Raw genomic sequence first — 6,993 nt, 5'->3', positions numbered from 1 at the left:
AAGGAAGAGCAAGGAGTGGATCCGTGGTAGCTCAGCTCCTGCAGGTTGGGCTTCCGCTAGACTAGCCTTGGGCTGGGATCTGAGTGTGGCTGGTGCTCCAGGGGAAATTGGGGGAGCCTTCTGGGTTGTCGACTACTGGGTCCATTAACTCTGAGCCTCAGATCTTTTGGTTTACTGAGAGGTATGGACCTAACGAAGTATGAATAACTATCTAAAGTGAATGAACCGTTTCTACAAGCAGAGACAAACTTTTCCATTACATTTGACAGCCAATGCCGAAAAGCCTCCTGTCAGTGGAGGTTGGAGCATCCCACTTGTTGGATCTGCCTCTCTGGGTCAAGCTGTCAAATATTCGTAGAAGTCAGAATGTATTCAATACTACAGAAATACGTGAAAGGGTAAGCTGCGTTTCAATGGTACTAACGATTTTCTTTTCCCTTTTTAGCTTAGCGTTAACTTTGAAACTCTTGTGATGATTTTGCTTTGTGTCAAATTCAGGTTTACACACCAGCTGGAGTTAAATGAACTGAAATGTTTATCTCCAAGGCAGAGCCACAGGTGGGGGGCGGCACACAGAGCAGCGGGTCTAGGGGACCGAATAGAGCAGCGGATCTGGGGGGCCACACGGAGCCACGAGTCTGAGGGCAGGGGAGATGTGCAGAGCCACAGGTCTCAGGACCAGGCAGAGCTGCAGGTCTGAGGTGCCACACGGAGCACAAGTCTGGGGGAGCTGCAGGTGCGAGGGACCACGCCCCACTCATGCCATAGTGATGCGTCCTGAAGTGCCTTTGGCCATGCCCCTGGTTCTGAACCTCAGATGCGCTGTCCTCATTTTCCCAACAGGCAGCACTGACCTCAATGTTCACAAATGGGACCACAGAGCTTCAGTCTAAGGCACATGGAACAGAGTTTCCAACCTGAGATTCCACAGGCCACTTCCAGCCTAAAGGCAGGCCTGGGAGAGGGAAAGCGAGGAACAGAAAAGCCATAGGGTAACACGCATTCATCCACTATATATACTCTCTCTTTGAATTCTGTGTGCATATTTTATTTTCAATGAATATCACCTCAATAAATTGATGTTGGAATGGGGTGAGCTCATTTATTCGACATAATACTTTGAAATCTTTGCAGCTTTATCAGCCGTCTTATGATTTTAACCTAACTGATCCCTACTGCTGACTTAAGGAGACTGGCTATAAAAAGTCCACACAATCACGTTTAAAAACATACTATAGGGCTCAGCAGCGTGGCCTGGTGGCTAGGGTCCTCGCCTTGATCCCATGTGGCCGCTGGTTCTGATCCCGGCAGCTCCACTTCCTCTCTGTCTCTCCTCCTCTCAGTATATCTGACTTTGTAATGAAAATAAAATAAATCTTTAAAAAAAAAAAAAAAAAAAAAAAAAAAAAAAAAAAAACATACTATAAGCGAAAAGGTGCCCTGAGTAGATTAAGGAAAGGTGGCTACATCATCGGCATTAATTAAGTGCACTGAAATCTACTTCCTGTTAACCAGCAAAAACCTAGAAACCTAATGGACACTGGCTTCTGCAATTCAGTAAGAGCCTGTGTCAACTTTCAGTTGAGTACCAGAGGATATTTTATGAAAACCCAACAAATGACCCAGTATTTGAGTCAGGGACATCAGGAGGCTGGGTTTTGTTTGTTTGTTTGTTTGTTGTTTTGTTTTGTCTTTCCTAAGTAAAATTGCTCATTCCCTCCTTGACCTTTCCCCTTTAACAATAGTAGAATACATAAAACAGACACATTCATTTATGTGTTTATTTTCTTCCCCGTGCATTGTAGCGCATTAGCCCTGATTCAAAGTAACGATGCCACTGTATTTGTGTGAAGGACTATCATGCATCACCTTTAGGACAACTAAGACAAAATGGGAAATACACTGTGATACAGTAAGTTCTTTGGGGTATTAAACACTATGTTGGCGTTACACCAGCACATTGATTGGGATTGGTAAATTTTTGGTTGTAATGTGAACTACAGTAACGGGATAATAGTATTTAGCTAGAAATTTCCCGGTGATAACGTAAAGGTATAGAGATATTGCCTTTAAAATTGTCACTGAAATGCATTACCATTAGACTTGATCCTGGAATTGCAATTTAAGTGATTGATATTACTCTCTTCTCTGGAAAGCTATATGATTATTACAACTTTGTATTTTTAATTTGGGGTATTGGTGTGGGTCATATGTTCCTTGAAGGAAATTAACAAATACAGGAAGTATCTGACAAGTTTAAAAATAGACTGTAAAGAAAATATAGCATAGGTAATGCTTAAGTTTGTTTCATTTGGAACATGGAAGAAAATTTTTATGTAAAGCTTAGTCCTATGCAGAAAATTTTCTTACAGTGTTATTACCTAAAAGTATTATACTAGCAAATAAGATCTGGGTAAGAGATCTATAGAAAATGAAATGGAGATGTTTACCTTCATTCACAGAGAAATTTTTCATTTCCCTGGAACAGAGCTACACTAGACTTAAATTAACTACAGAATTAGCCATTTGCAATGCACAGAACATTTACTGAATCAGAAATATATGAAGACATCTTAAAGGACAGGTTTACTTCTGGCAAATATAAAAACATTCTTTTTTTTCTTTCAGAGAATGATTGAAAAACAGGTGCATATGTTGTATGATAGCAAGAAAACTCATATGAACTGTGAGGCTGCTCTACACCAAGAATGGCTATTGCAAAGAGATGCACGAGCCACCAAGGCAGGAGCAGGTACAAAAACACAAGTGCAACCAAAGTTAATGCATTTTTAAATGGACATACTGTGAGTGCCCAAAAGGAGTTAAAGCGTGAAAAAGAACTAAAAACTGGATAAACAAAAGTACTAAACACCATCTAACCCCCATGAGATTAGGAATCTTGGCACCAAGGCTAGGGAAACAAGTCTTCAACATGAGAAATTGGAGCAACTGGGAGTCCAACAGGTAAACCAAGTTGACATTTGAAAAAGATATTTGATAGTCTGCAGTCTTCTCTCAAAGACAAAAACTTGTTCAGGAACTTGTGAATTACAAGAGGGCCAGGAGTCACTTATTTTTAAAGGGAATTCCAATCTCTTGATTCTTTGAGGTTGGTCCTTTGGTTGATTTTAGCCATCTTTGGAAGTTCCACATCTTCCAAACTACTGAATTAAAAAATAATTTCTGTGTGAATGCTTTTCCTGAATCTCTGTGTTCCACCTTTTGCCATTATCCCAGCTACAATAACATATAATTTTGTAATACAAATTAGTGAAACAAGCACAGTATGGTTGAGCTGATAGATTAGGCTAGCTGAAAGGTCCTTGAATAACCTTAAATTCCCTGTAATTCAACAAATAAAAAAACCACCAAGCGGGTGGTTTGGAAATATTAAAAGTAGGTCATTTCTTGAGAGAAATATGCAATTCACCTTCACTTGCTTTTATGCTTAGGCATGGCGATTTGATTCATGGGGACTTCTACAAAGCCCAGCACATGACAAAAAAAAATGGAGTACAGTCTGAAAGAACAGGGAAAGCAACATCAAAACCACATAAAAAGAAAATTCAATCTCCGTAAACAAATTGAAGTCGTAAGGACCACTGAATTTTAAACATTAAATGGGAAATTGTGTGTGAATATTTGTAAGCATTTTAGCATACTTATCTTGGCTAGTATCCTTTTAGATCGCTCTTTGGAGATAGCTTTCTGCTTGAAGTAAGCCTCTAAGACTGTAACCGTTTTTGCCATTTTCCACATACACCAACACACTCTCAATTAAAAAAAAAAAGTGAGATGTGCCCATTCTAAAGCCAATGCAAGATTTTTATTTTGGTTCACCCAATTTCCAGTAGACCACTGGTTTGATCTAATTTACTATCAGATCATTTGTGGTCAGAAAAAAATATGAACAAGAACCCATACTGACTACTATGAGCTGTTCTCTTTAGAAATGGAAAGAGAAGTAATGTTACTTCTGATAAAGATCAAGTAAGACTAGGAGAAAAAAAATTGAAGAAAAGCATCAGAAAATCAGAGAAGAAATTGATCAGAAGGTGGAATGAGTTTTTAATCAATGATTAAATTCATGGGAAGGATTTTACCATTTTGACATTTTAAAGGCAGAATTTTCTAAAGTGGCCTGCATTCATGAGGAGACTGCTGATGGAGAGACCTTCTATATTACAAGGGCTAGCTAGAAAATGGAACCAGTCTCCAGAAACTGGGCAATGACTTAAATTGGGTCTGCTTAGTTATTAAAAGATATTCATCTGCACGTTAGGCTGTAAGAGCAAACTTACCCGTCATACCTTTCTAGTTTTGTATTCAATTGTGAATTTTAGAAATCTGAAAATAGGAAGGCAGGCTCACTTCAAATACATCATCACACCAGGTATATCTGCTTTGCATTTCCAGTGGCAAGTTGATAATAAATATGTGTTTAATGTTTTACAGAAGAGCATTTATGGAGAAAAAAAAATCACCCATCATGTACAGCACATGTGAAGACACCACCTTAAGAGAGGAGGAGAAAGAAATACCTTTTCAAGCAAAGGACAAGATAAAGCATAAGGTAAGAGAGACAATAAAACACAAAGCAGATGGGGCACATTTGTATATTAAATATTGGTGCCTTTATAAAACCCCCTTCTGCTTATATAGTGAGGTCAAAGGCCCTTACGAAGGTGAGTTCTAGGATTTCATGCCACCTGTAAGGCACTGTGCAGGATAATCTATAGTCAAAGTTCCAGTATGAAGACTATACACACACATACGTATAACTCATGTATGTATATACAGTGTACATAGAACAGATTAGCTGTTCAATACATGAGAGTGCTTGTACTGCAGATTTGAAGCTTATTACATCAAATTCTTTACGTTTTTTAATAACGGTCTATTACAAACACTAGTCTGTTTTGTTATTTTTAAAATTTTATTTTATTTGTTTTTATTGTTATCATTTTATGATACAGTTCTATAGGCCCTGGGATTTCCCTTATACCCTCCCTCCCTCTATCACTGAGTTCCCTTATATCATTACTACAGTGTAGCTTTTCATACACAGTCATATGTTCATCATGACATAGCAGAGACAATGGGCATGGACAATGGTAGAGAGTCCAGCATTCTTTTTTTAAGATTTATTTATTTTTATTGCAAAGTCAGATATACAGAGAGGAGGAGAGACAAAGAGGAAGATCTTCCATCTGATGATTCACTCCCCAAGCAGCTGCAATGGCTGGTGCTGAGCCAATCCTAAGCCAGGAGCCAGGAACTTCCTCCAGGTCTCCCACGCGGGCGCAGGATCCCAAGGCTTTGGGCGATCCTGGACTCCTTTCCCAGGCCACAAGCAGGGAGCTGGATGGGAAACGGAGCAGGATCCCGGCGCGTTCAAGGCGAGGACTTTAGCTGCTAGGCCATCACGCTGGGCCCAGAGTCCAGCATTCTATAGGCAAGATACAGTAAACAGTTTCATTGGGAGTCCATCTTTGTCTGGAAATAGAGATGCATACTGCATTGTATCCTCACATCTGGATATGATAGTCTCCATTACAGTTACTATACGTCCCCTTAAATGAAAGCCACAATACAAAATCAACAGGAAGAAAAACTGTTATTTCTTTTAAGATTTAATTAATCTTTATTGGAAAGGCAGATATACAGAGAGGAGAGACAGAGAGGAAGATCTTCTGTCCGTTGATTCACTCCCAAGTAGCCACAATGGCCGGTGCCACGCCGATCCAAAGCCAAGAGCCAGAAGCCTCTACCAGGTCTCCCACATGGGTGCAGGGTCCCAAGAATTTGGGCCATCCTCAACTGCTTTCCCAGGCTACCAGCAGGGAGTTGGATGAGAAGCGGGACTGCCAGGGTTAGAATCAGTGCCCATATGGGATCCAGGTGCGTGCAAGGCGAGGACTTTAGCCACTAGGCTACCATACCAGGCCCTTTTTCTTTTTCTCTTCTTTCTCTCTCTTTTTTTTAAACTTAAGTAGCCTTACTTTCCCAGAGGCAGTTGTTGTCTGAGGGTAGAGATGGGGAGGGGAAATTAGTTTGTAACAGGAAGAAAGCCAATGACAAAACATCAAGGTGACGTTGGACTCTATGCTTGGCAAATTCTTGCAGGGAGGGAATTTCAACTAAACTTGAACTATGGTTATGCAGCGGGGTGGAGGAACCCACCATGGGGGGGGGGAGAATCCCAGATTCTATGTAATTACAACACAATGTAATTAATGAATAAATTTAATAAAAATAAACAAAAAACAAACAAACAAACAAACAAAAATCAAGGTGATAACACCTGTCATCCAAACATAGGATGACACAATGAGGCAGTTACACCATGTGGAAACTGTCTCAAGAATGCATCTAAATTTTCTCTTCCTTTTCATGTAGCAACAGCTTGGAGTACTGAGCTCAGACTGTTCTCCTGTGATGTACTGCTGATACATTTTATCCACCACTTAGAGTTATGTGAAGTCAGGGAAGAAGGGGAGTATGACTTAAGGGGGAAAAATACCTAAAAAGGGTCACCTGTTTGGCAGTTCACATAGTGGAGAGATGGAAGACTGGTGAGAAAGAGAAACGCTGAAGAACAAAGAAGTCAGATGTGGCTTCCTCTTGTCTCAGTCTGGGCTTTGGTTGTTTCTGGTAAGTGTGGTTAGCATGAAGAGGAAACAAGAGGGGCTCTGAAAGAGATCTCTTAGGCTATCCCCATTCTCATCTCTTCTTGCACCTGCAAGTGGGTACTGTGGTCCAGCCTGATGTGACTTGCACCCAATTCTGGTTCTTGGTAGCCGGTGCTGCAGCCTGGCCCAGCTGGCCCACATCCAATCAGGCTCTTGTGTGTGCCAGAGGGTGCAGCAGCCCAGCCCAGCCTGGCTAGCCCCAGTCCTGGCACTCACCAGCAGGTATGTGGCCTAGCCCAACTGGCCTCCAGTGATTCTGGCTCTCACCAATGCTGCTACAACCCAGCCCAGCCCGGCCCAC

General features: G+C 41.1%; 1 long non-coding RNA gene across 1 annotated transcript; it reads left to right on the top strand.

The window, feature by feature from the left end:
- The first annotated feature begins 1,814 nt into the window (after positions 1-1,814).
- On the top strand, positions 1,815-4,573 carry LOC131478668 (uncharacterized). Its single transcript, XR_009244600.1, has 3 exons — positions 1,815-1,912; positions 3,453-3,644; positions 4,456-4,573. It is a non-coding gene; the product is annotated as an uncharacterized LOC131478668 (long non-coding RNA).
- The last annotated feature ends 2,420 nt before the right edge of the window (positions 4,574-6,993 follow it).

The sequence above is a fragment of the Ochotona princeps genome, chromosome X, assembly GCF_030435755.1.
Source record: "Ochotona princeps isolate mOchPri1 chromosome X, mOchPri1.hap1, whole genome shotgun sequence".
NCBI lineage: Eukaryota > Metazoa > Chordata > Mammalia > Lagomorpha > Ochotonidae > Ochotona > Ochotona princeps.
Note: the sequence above shows the minus strand (reverse complement) of the source record. Positions and strands in the feature narration are given on the sequence as shown.